The following is a 12,386-nucleotide window of genomic DNA, read 5'->3' on the forward strand; positions in this document are numbered from 1 at the left end:
AAATGCTCTATCCTCAACACACCCTAAAACTGTTTCTGTTAGTGCCAGTTTCATGAACCATGAATCAAAAATCTGAACTTAATCAAAGCTTGGTACAATTATTCAAACTTTAAATCTTAATATATACTTTTCCAGAGATATTGGTTGATAAATGAATTCCTTAGGCTATAAGATTAAAGCCATGTAAGAACTTTAAAGAATTTTTAATTTCATATAGAGGCAAACTCTTCACTAGGATGACATTCCAGCCCATTCATCCTTTGCTAGAAATGAATTCACACTATGGGGCTGATTTACTAATCCACGAATCCGAATCCCGAATGGGAAAAAATCGGATTGGAAACGAACATTTTGCGACTTTTTCGTATTTTTTGCGATTTTTTTCGTCGTCGTTGCAACTTGTTCGTAGCCGTTATGACTTGCGTGAATTGTCGCAACTTTTTCGTAGCCGATACGACTTGCGCGAATTGTCGCGACTTTTTCGTAGCCCTTACGACTTGCGTGAATTGTCGCGACTTTTTCGTATTGAGCGCTAGTAAACGGCAGGCAAACCTTTCCGATTTTTTCACGATGGCTACGACAATTCGCGCAAGTCGTAACACCTACGAAAAAGTTGCGACAATTTACGAAAAAGTCGCGACGGCAACGACAAAATCGCAAAATACCGATCATTATTAAAAAAACGCATTCGGACGCTTTCGATCCATTCGTGGATTAGTAAATTAGCCCCTATATGTAATTTGTCTATTTCCTGCTAAACTTATACTAATTTTCTGTGGACTGACTGGGTGTCGTTGATGTTTGAAAAGCTGAACACCATATTAGGTTGTTTCCTGGCTGCTACAAAGGCTGTTCTTTTGTGGTTTATTATAATTCATGAGTTTGTCTTATTTAAATTATTTTTATTTATGATAATTTATATTCAAAGTGTTTTTTGTTGTATATTTGAAGGAATGCTACATTTTTCATGAAAGGTTAGGAATGTCAGTGAGTTTGAAACAGGAGCCAATAAATTGCACATTATGAGAAAATCTATACTTGGATGTTTGTTAAAAAAAGAATTGTATAGGCCAGCAGTTTTAGAAATCCATTAGGGATACTGACATCCAATGTGGTAATTAAATGTCTAATTATTAATATTGTAAAACTTTTGGATACAGCCCCGGGTTTATATAATAACATTGGCATTCACCCGTCTCTTTGCACTAGGTTATTAGCAAGGCTCCATACTGTAAATCAAATGAAAAAAACAATATTCACACTAATATGTACTAAAACTAATATGGTCCCACTTATTTGGCTTGCCTTTTGTAGTAAAGACTAAATTGAATGAAGCCATTTTAACATGATTGTTTTATAAGATTTCTATGTATGATAATCCTATTTTACATAGTTTTCACCCAGTACATTATTTTAACATTCTTGCACTGTCATTTTATAAAGATGGCCCATCTGGGCATTTGACAAAGGCTTATTTCACGTCAGGTTTGTTGTAGCTACCATGTTGTCTTCACAAATTATCGGCTATCTATAATTTGTTTGTTTTTGGAACTATTTGTCAAATGATATTCTTGTGAGAGACTCTGCTTAAAAGCAATTCAGTTTTGTCACTATGACATGTCTAGGAACATTCCCAGTAACAGAGTTACTAGGGAAACAGAAGCCAAGAGGGTTTTTATTGCTACTTTTTATTTCGCTAGTGCATCAACCCATAGCAGAGTAATAGAAACAAAGTTGCTATGAGTTACTGTGTTTTGAACATATAAGGGAAGCTTCTAATCCAGGAGCTGAACTGAATCTGAACCATTATCGAGTGATGTGAAAGCTCTGGAAAAGTAAACACATTTTTTATTCACAATCAACATTATTTTTTAATGTTTCAACCCTAATTTTTGATATCCAGTTAGGGTTCACATTCAGTTTGTTACAAAATTCTTTTTGTGGAGGAATCGGTATTTGGACTAAAGCCAAAAAAATGACGGATTCTATTAAATGAAAAGTTTGCCAGCTCAAGTCATTTCTCAAGTAATAAGCTGATCCAAAATGATCTGTGCGATTGTGGAACTTCTGTAGAAACTTTGCAGTTAAATGTTGGCAACCTCATGATCTACAGTATCTATAACTGGATAATAAACAAATCAAATGGTGCACAATTCCATACTTTTTTTTGTATAAATGTGCTTGAAATCGAAAAATACATCACTTGTGAATTATTATCACATTTCCCTCATTCTTAGCTTCTTAAGGATGGAAAAAGGGAAAAAGTCTAATATAATATATTCTATCCAATGCTACATGTCAATTTTATCATAACAATGTCATCCATTTGCATTATATTACTTGGTTTCATTTTAAACTGAGAGAGTTGGTTCCACTTTGTTCAACAGAACAGAAAGTCAACAGGCGATTGTTAAATGCAGACAAACTAAAAATAAGTTATCTTTTTTATGATGATCAAAGCAATTGTTCTCCAGAGCACTTGATAGATTCTTGTTTCAGTTACTTAGGGAAGGCTGCATTCCATCTCAAATATTCTCTATTCTGGTGAATGTTTTACTATTTACAAGTTAATGTTTGTTCGTGTTGAATTTCTGGACCAATATCATTTTTTTTTTGCTATGCATTGTAAATAAGATAAAAGGAGCATATTTGATATTTATTTCATGTATTTATGAAGTTGTGTTTAAAGCAGTGTGTATTATAGAGATGCAGAACCAAGAAAAAGTTGTGGCGAGCCTTTCAATGAGGCTTCAGGACACTTATACCTAATATACAGCACCAGAAAATATGTTACCTGGGTTAATAAAGAAAATTCTTGAATTGAGTTTGAATTTTAAATTTTATTTTATTACGAGACTCAGAGATGGGCCATGCATCCTGAGGTTCTCTGCAATAGATCACTGCTGCTACAAATTATACCCTATTTATTGCCTGTAGTGCAAATCACTGAATAGAAACAGTGGGTTGATTCTCTTTACTACACATGTGTGATGCAGGGAGACTTAAGGTCGCCAAGCGAGCGGATCTTCCCTCGATATCCCCACCTACGGGTGGGCAATATCGGGGAGCATTTAGGTAAAAAAAAAAATAATCCGATCGTTTGGCCCTGGGGCCAAACGATCGGATTATGTGGGCGGCAATGGGGCAGTCGGATCGGGGACCGCATCAACGAGCCGGTGCGGTCCCCGATCCGACCAGATTTTCTAACCAATTTCAGGCCAGATATCGGTCGGCCAGGCCACTCTGCTCCAAGGGACCGATATCAGCAGCTATAGTCGGCCCGTGTATGGCCACCTTTAGGGGCAGAATTATCAAAATGTGAGTTAAGAGCTTAATAGATAAAAACTCACCCACATTCTATTCATTCCTATGGGATTTTTAGAAGCCTATTTATCAATTGGTGAACTCTAACTTTCACCCATTGATAATTATGCTTTTAAAAATCCCATAGGAATGAATAGAACTTGGGTGAGTTTATTTGTATTAAGCTCTAAACTCACTTTTTTTTTTTTAATTGACTTTTTTTGCATTTACAAATTTAAGTCAAATTTGCATTGTATATACCTGTATCTCAAGTGTTGAATGTGTCTGTACACGTAAGGACAGACAGCCACAGGAAGAAAGAACATAGAAAGAAGAAGAAAATAGAGTAGCAAGGAAGGAAAAGGGAGAAAGGAAAAAAAAAAATCTAAACTCACATTTTGATAAATCTTCCCCTTATTCCCCTGTGTATTCTCTGGTAAAAAAAAAAATCTTACCCCAGTTCTCACTATCCATTAACTCTCCTCCTGCACAGTGAGAGGGGAATTAATATTTTTATATCATTGTGTAAATTATTACGTGGTGTATTCCTAAATTTTCTTGTAAGTCATTTGTTAATATGTCCAAAACACTGAAAATAAACACCAAGACAATATTGTGACTTGTGTTTCATTATTAATATAAAGTATTTTATAGAGAGAAGGCTATTATTTGTAAAACCATCAATACTGTATTAGAAATTATCATTTAAAGTAGCTCCCTTCTATTTTCTAGAACATCTATCACTAGATTGAGTCAATATATAATTATAGGGAAAATAACCCCCCTTTTTGACATGAGGTCATTCAGTTGGGCTGATGTTAAAAAACATGCATGAACACTAGACACGGGCGGCAAATAAGTCACGCAACACACACGTTTCACAAATTTTTCGCCATTTGACGGATTATCCTGTCGTTTCACTGATTTTTCGGCGGAATGACACAGAACAGATTTGCTCACTAATCAACACTATGGGGGAGATTTACTAATCCACGAACGGTCCGAAGGCGTCTGAATGCATTTTTTCGTAATGATTGGTATTTTTGCGACTTTTTTTGTCGCCATCGCAACTTTTTTGGATATTGTCCACGACTTTTTCGCTGTTGTCGCGAAAAAATCGGATTGGTTTTTCCGCCGTTTACAATGGCTCAATAAGAAAAAATCACAATGGCGATGAAATAGTCACGCAAAATACGATAAAGTCACGACAAATACGAAAAATCACGCCGGCGACGAAAAAGTCGCAAAATTTTCGTTTCCAATACGATTTTTTCCCTTTTGGGATTCGGATTAGTTGATTAGTAAATCTGCCCCTATCTGAAAACTCTCCCAAAAATAAATATAAATGTATTTTTACAACAAACATACCTGACTCTACAGACTCTTACACTAGGGGGCTGATTTACTAATCCACTAATCTGAATCCGAATGAGAAAAATTCGGATTGGAAAACGAACATTTTGCGACTTTTTCGTATTTTTTGCGATTTTTTCCTCGCCGTTATGACTTTTTCGTAAATTGTCTCGACTTTTTCGTAACTGTTACAACTTGCGCGAATTGTCGCGACTTTTTCATAGCCAATACAAATTTCGTGAATTGTCGCGACTTTTTCATAGCCATTATGACTTTCGTGAATTGTCGCGACTTTTGCATAGCCATTACGACTTTCGCGAATTGTTGCGACTTTTTCATATTGAGCGCTCGAAAAATTTGCGACAATTCGCAAAAAAGTCGCAAAATACCGATCATTACGAAAAAAACGCATTTGAACGCTTTTCGGACATTCGTGGATTACTAAATGTGCCCCAAGGCCTTTTTCCTGGGAAGTTATTTTATTACAAGAAGACCAAGGCTAATGCCAGACGAGGCGTAGGGCGGATATTTTCGGCAAGCGGAAAAACGATTGCCGAAAAATCAACCCTACGCCTCCTACTTGTGCCTGCAATGGAATACACTCTGGTGTAGGCACATGTAGCGGAAATACACATAAAAACGCGAGAGTTTGAAAGTCTTGCGTTTTTATGCGTATTTCGGCTACATGTGCCTGCCCCTTAGCGTATCTCATTCATTCGGTGCAGCCACATGTAGGATGTGTAGTGTAGGGCAGTATTTTCGGCAAGCGCTTTTTCGCTTGCCGAAAATATCCGCCCTACGCCTCATCTGGCATTAGCCTAACAGGCCTAATAAGCAAGGTTGTGACCAGCCAGTTTAGGATTTATTCAAAACAAACTAGAAGTGGTGTCAGTTAAGGTAATGGCACATAGGGGGTGTTTTTGATGGCTCTGAGGGTCATGTTTTTATACATGTTTTTATGTGTCGTTCTGATGCTAAATGAATATGGGACTTCAAGTACCCACAAAACACAATTAGAGGTCTGAAACTGATAAGTAGTTTATGATGTATGTAACAGGACATTAAATGAGTTAATAGAAGAATTGAATCAAAACAAATAGGCAAGATGCTTAGGGATAAAAATGGGACTAATAGAGCAGAAATATTCAGCCTATTTCCGAAGTCTGCATGGAATGATCATTTTGGCAGCTACACAAAGCTACTAGAAGCTCATTAGCTCTCAGCTGCAGTTACTACTGTGTGATCACAGAATACAAACATCAATTAAGAATCAGATTGAAGACACTTTACTTTTCATTACAATAGATTTTATTTTTTGGGGGGGAGGGGGTTAAAAATAAAGGCCATTTTCTGATGTCAGCTTCAGAGACAAAAATCCCTGCTTAAGTGTCCAAAGGGTACTTGGTAGTTTAATTGAACATAAAGGCATGTTATGTTTTGTAATGGTTGGAAGCTGTGCACCTGCAGTCCCTTGCCGAGAATATTAAAAACAATAATTTAACAATAATAACATCTGGACTTCTGCAAATACTGCAGCAATGTGAGCAATAGATAATGGTCCTGAGGTGGCATAGTTTATCTAATGAATATAAGAGAAGCTTCATTATATCCTTGGCAAAGATAAGATTTAATTTTTTCTATAGATTACAATGACTGTTTGGCCCTAGTGTTTGTATTATCATGAAACACGTTTCAGTTCTCTGTCACTTAACAGTCCTGTCTTGCTTTGAATTGCTTGATAGATTTCAAATACTGCAAAATATAATTATAGCACTTACCGGTTAATGTGATAAAAGCAACAAAAATTGTTAAGGTCTAATCACCCATAGCAACCAGACATTTCTTTTCTTTTTTTATCTGACCAGATAGTGTTACCTACTTATTGGATGCTATAGGTTACTAGACCAGTAGCGAATTCTAAATATTTTATTACATTAACATTACAAAGGTATGGGATCTCTTATCCAGTGACCCGTTATCCAGAAAGCTTTGAATTACAGGAAGACTGTTTCCAATAGAGACCTTATATAGAAGGCCCCAGGTCCCAAGCAAGGCAGAATATGCAACAGATACCTGACTTGACTTGACATTTTAGTTACATAACAATAATATTAAATACAAATTATTTTCATCTATTTTTTTACCTTTTAAAGTAATGCTGAGAGTTGATAAAAGTACAGGTATTATTCAGAATGCTTGGGCCTCTGGATAAGGGATCTTTCTGTAATTTGGATCACCAAACCTCTGCTAAAGGAAGTCTCCTCCAGCAATACAGGTCTGTCAGTCTGCTGCCTTGTGTTATATTGTCAGAGCCACCAGGGCAGAGAATAGAAAAGGACAGACAAGCACTGTTTTATTAGCAGTTATATGTACAAATTACTCAAAGACCATTACAAACTTGTAATGAATGTATATTTCAAAGTTGCTTAGAATTTTGTTTTCTTTTACTAGGCAAAAATGATATTCTGGGTTGACTTGTACTTTAAAAATGAAATAAAGGACTAGGATTATTTTGCCACCAATATGGATTCATGCATCTTAGTTGGGTTCAAATACAATGTACTTTTTTGATTTTTACAGAGAATAAGGAAATCATTTTATACATTAGAATTATTTGCTTAAAATTGATACTATGGGATTTGGCCATTCCTTATTTTGAAGCTTTCTGTTTTTTTTAAACAAACCTTCATGCTTGGTCTGCACTTCTCCAGTGCCATATAGCTACAATGCTAGGTACAGGTGAGTTTGTTGTCTCAGGTTGGTACGTTGTATTGGTACAGTAGGCAGATTTAAACAGATGAAACAGTAACCCTAATCAATTCTAGAGTCCAAGTGGACACAAGGAAATCCTATGTCTGTAATTGTGTTTCATTTTAACTATGAGAGCTGTGAAGTGGTTGTACTAGCAGATATAACAGAGAAGAACGGGTTACATGTAATTTAACTAGTGGGAAAATACAAGTGTTAATGGTATCTCCATTATCTGTTTTGGAGTCAGGAAATCATTGTTCACTCATATAATGAAAGTTGGAGAGAGCTGCAGATGGATGTTTTGGCTTCATCTGCAGTTAGAAATTTAGGTAGGAATTATTAGAGAAAATGGTTAACTTGATATATATCTATCTCTTTTTAGCCTCAACTATTAACAATATAATTTAGTGAGCAGTAATTACATCCCAGGCAAGGTTTAATTATTTTGTTATGTGAGCACCTATGTTGTCTCCTTATATTTTCAGTACAGGTATCGGATCTATAATCTGGAATCCCTGACACTGGAGGTTTTCTAGATAAGAGAGTTCTTCTTTCAAGTTTGTCATTTGGATCACCTTAAGTCTGCTTAAAGAACTTTTAAACATGAAATAAACCCAACAAGATTTTGTTTTGCCACCAATATGGATTCATGCAACTTAGTCACCATCAAGCACAGGGTACTATTTTATTATTACAGAGAAAGAGGAAATGAAAAAGGAAATACTTTTTTAAATGTAGAATATTTGCTTGAAATAGAATGGTGGGATATGGCTTTAATTTGGATCTTAGCATAATCTGGAGCTTTATTTGAAGCTTTCTATATAACAGGTAAGGGATACCATACCCGTACTACTACAGTACTTTTTCAGTACTTACAAGGTGCATAGTTGTACACTGAAAGGCTGCATCAGAGTTTAAGGTATGGTAACCATCTGTTAGCATGGTAATCTATTTTATGCTCTCTGCATTTACACGCTACAGAAACAGGCATTGTACATTAGCAAAAAAGTAAACAAGGTCTGACCCTGAAATTATTGATCAGCTTTCCTAGGACACTTAGGCCTGGAAGAGCAGATCCTAATGTGAAACCGATTGATGTAGCAGTTTCAGAATTGCTTTGACAGTGAAACCTTTCATGGTCACTTCCTCCATCCTTTTGCTTTCTTCTGGCAGATTTTAACCATTTCAGTGCTGGGTGCCTTTGACCTTGCTACAGCACATGTTGCTAGTAAACATTGCAGTGCAGAACAGATTTAAAGATTTAAAGGCAGCCCAGAACTGTAGAATCTATGGATAATGGTATCTTCATATTGATATCTATATTGATAGATCCTACATTTGCCAGTACTAAAGCATTAGGTAACAGTTATTTGACTGCATATTTGAGTTGCATCAGAACAAGGAAAAACACCCTTTCTGCCTCCAAAATGGCTAATTAAAAAGCATACTAAAAGTATCAACTAGCAGTTAGGCAGGTTGAAGTTAATGGACAAGTTTCTTTTGTCAACCTATGTTACTATGTATTTTAATACTATACTTAGGGGCTGATTTACTAACCCACGAATCCAACCCGAATTGGAAAAGTTCCGACTTGAAAACGAACATTTTGCGACTTTTTCGTATGTTTTGCGATTTTTTCGGATTCTTTACGAATTTTTCGTTACCAATACGATTTTTGCGTAAAAACGCGAGTTTTTCGTAGCCATTACGAAAGTTGCGTAAAATCTGGCGATTTTTCGTAGCGTTAAAACTTGCGCAAACAGTTGCGCTTTTTTTCGTAGCGTTAAAACTTACGCGAAACTTTGCACCTTTTAAGTTTTAACGCTACGAAAAATGCGCAACTTTTCGCGTAAGTTTTAACGCTACGAAAAAAGCGCAACTTTTTACACAACTTTCGTAATGGCTACGAAAAACTCGCGTTTTTATGCAAAAATCGTATTGGTAACGAAAAATTCGTAAAGAATCCGAAAAAATCGCAACAAATACGAAAAAATCGCAAAATACCGATCATTATGAAAAAAACGCAATCGGACTCATTTCGACCCGTTCGTGGGTAAGTAAATCAGCCCCTTAGCCTTATACTATGTATACTATACTACACTACACTATACTTTTGCAGTAGGCAAAAAAGGTGGCCTAGATGGGTGTTTAAACATAGAAGCGGGATAGAAGTTGAATACAAGGAATATCACTTGAAATTAGCTGAGGATGGATTCCAGAGCCATGGCTGCACAGAAATAAAAAAAGAAAAAATATTTAGGTGAGCTGATTATCATGCAATCTATATGGGTAGCCCTTTCCCAGTTACGGATGCTGCAGATCTGTGGCTCCAACTTAGGCAATAAGTGGCACCAGCAATACACTGTTGCACATATGCATTTGTAATATTTTCGGACAATACCATACAGCCATACAGCTCAAAAGATGGAATCTGTGCATCGGTGTGATATCAGCGCAAGCAGCTTATATGTTTGCAGGAAACTACCTATTCCCCTTCTTTCCTGTCCTATAAGAGGCACAGCTGTACAGACTCATGTTGGCTGAAACCATCCATTTACCCATACACATTATATGGCCACTGGTCCATGTGTGGAGCACTTTAATTTACAATTTGGGTGCTTGTATCTTGGCATGTGGTGCAGAAAAAAATATCACACTAATTACAATAGGCTCTACATAATGAAGCATTTCTCCTTTACTAAGTGAAGCATACTCAAGGATCATTGGTTTGCCTAGGCTGTAGCTTGTATGTAAACACTAAAACTAGCTCTGTGTATATATCTTATTAAAGCTGGTGTTTCATGTACTGATACAGTAATTTATTTTCGCTATATGCATGGCGGCTCACCCATATACTATGAATATTAAACTGTACATGTTGTATAATTTAATATGCCCATGCATCTTATCTGCTAGTGTATGGTGCATCAGTGTATAGGAAAGTGAAGAGGAGCTTCAGCTCTTCACTTCCTCCTGCTCCAACTGCCAACTTGGCCTTCTGTCCAAACAACTGGAATAATATAATTGTGAACAAGTGGTGTATAGCCCTTTGTATGGTATCAGTCATTGGGCCCAAGGGTAACTGATTGACTGGATACCTGTGAGGACTGGCCCCTGTATGGCTACCTTATGACCTTAAGAAATCTATGGAGGCAGTCTACTCCAATGTGTTTTAATTAACCTACAGGGGATCTATATGAATGATCAGAGTATTGCTTTAAATGATACAGAAAGCTTTTCCACACAATGTCAATGTATTTCTAGAATTGCAGAAGCCTTATGCTGCTAGTTTTTACTGCATGTTCCACTTAAAGGAGAAGAAAAGGTAAAAATCACTGGGGGGTACCAAATGTTAGGCACCCCCAGTGACTTTAATCTCTTACCTTTTACCCCGGGCTGGTGCTCCTGTGAGAACAAAACGGCACCAGCCCGGGGTAGCAGCGAGTGTTTCCTCTTCCTTCCTGAATCCAGGGGCCGGCGCATGAGCCATAGAGTGAAAAAGATGACTTTTTTGTTAAAGTTTGGCTTTTCACTCTACTGCGCACAAGAACGAAAAAGAGACACTCAGATGCAAGTACCCTGGGCTGGTGCTCTTTTCTTCTTACAGGAGCACCAGCCTGGGGTAAAAGATAAGCGATTATAGTCACTGGGGGGTGAAATTTGTGAATAAACATTGATTATGATTTATTCTTTCAGTTAAACTTATCCCAAAAACCCCTGGCTCACTTTTTATGGTTGTAGCTAACTACTGCCTCTAGATATACACTACGTGGATAGCAGTGTGCATACACCCTAATTCTAATAATTAGAATTGGCTATTTAAGTCTCAACTATCATTCGCCACACAGGTTCCTCAACATCAGGGGTCCCCAACCTTTCTTACTTGTGAGCCACAGTCAAATGTAAATCATAAAAGTTCATGGAGGAGCCAAATAAGGGCTAAGATTGGCTATTAGGCAGCCTCTATGCACACTATCAGCTTACAGGGGGCTTTATTTGGTAGTAAATCTTGTTTTTATTCAACCAAAACTTGGCACCAAGTCAACTACCTGGTTTGGGGGCACTGAGAGCAACATCCAAGGGGTTGGTGAGTGACAGGTTGCCCCTGAGCCACTGGTTGGGGATCACTGCTCTACATGATACAATGGCGTTCTTGACATATGAATGCTCCCTATTTTGTGGCAAAAGATTGAGGATGACCTTTCCTGTTTCAGCCTTATAATTACCCTATGCATAATATGAGGTCCATACAGAATTGGTATGAATTGGCTAAAATGGGAGAGGAAGAACTTGAATGGTCTGCAGCAAGCCCTGACATCAATCCAACTTAACATATGTGGCAAGAATTGGAATGTTGACTGTAAGCCAGGCCTTATCCCTAACATCAGTGCAAAGTACATATGAATGGAAGTAAATCCTATCCAAAACCAGGGCACCCAAGGTACTCTGCCTAGAGCAGCAGCAGCTTTTGGGGGCGTCCCTTGGATGTCTATATCATAGATTTATTTAAATAAAAAAACTCACCTGCCACCGGAGAGTTCCTGCATAAAACCAGTGATGGAGCTAGGGGGGGTGAGAGGTACATGATGCGGAAATGACATCCCGTGTAGGCTGCACGTGGCATCACTTCCGCAAACTGGGGGCTCATTTAGGTCTGGTGTCTAGGGTGGCACTGGACCTAAATACAGCATTGCCAAGTAGCTACTAGTAGATCCCCCAACTAGAATCAAATTAAAAACTTCCCAGTACAGCAGAGGGTTAAGGATGTTCTAGCAGCAAAGAGAAGAAAATTTTAATTAAATACATTTCAATAAGATGGTGTATATAAAGTGCCAAAATACTGCTTTGCAGCCTGCATTGGTCTGTATCTCAAAATCCTATTCATGCAAAGGGTGCTCTAGAAATAGAATGGAAAAGAATGTCAATTTTCCAAAATTGCCTAAGGGTTTACTTGCCCTTTAAAGGGGAAAACTAAATAT

This window comes from Xenopus tropicalis, chromosome 1, assembly GCF_000004195.4.
Source record: "Xenopus tropicalis strain Nigerian chromosome 1, UCB_Xtro_10.0, whole genome shotgun sequence".
Lineage (NCBI taxonomy): Eukaryota > Metazoa > Chordata > Amphibia > Anura > Pipidae > Xenopus > Xenopus tropicalis.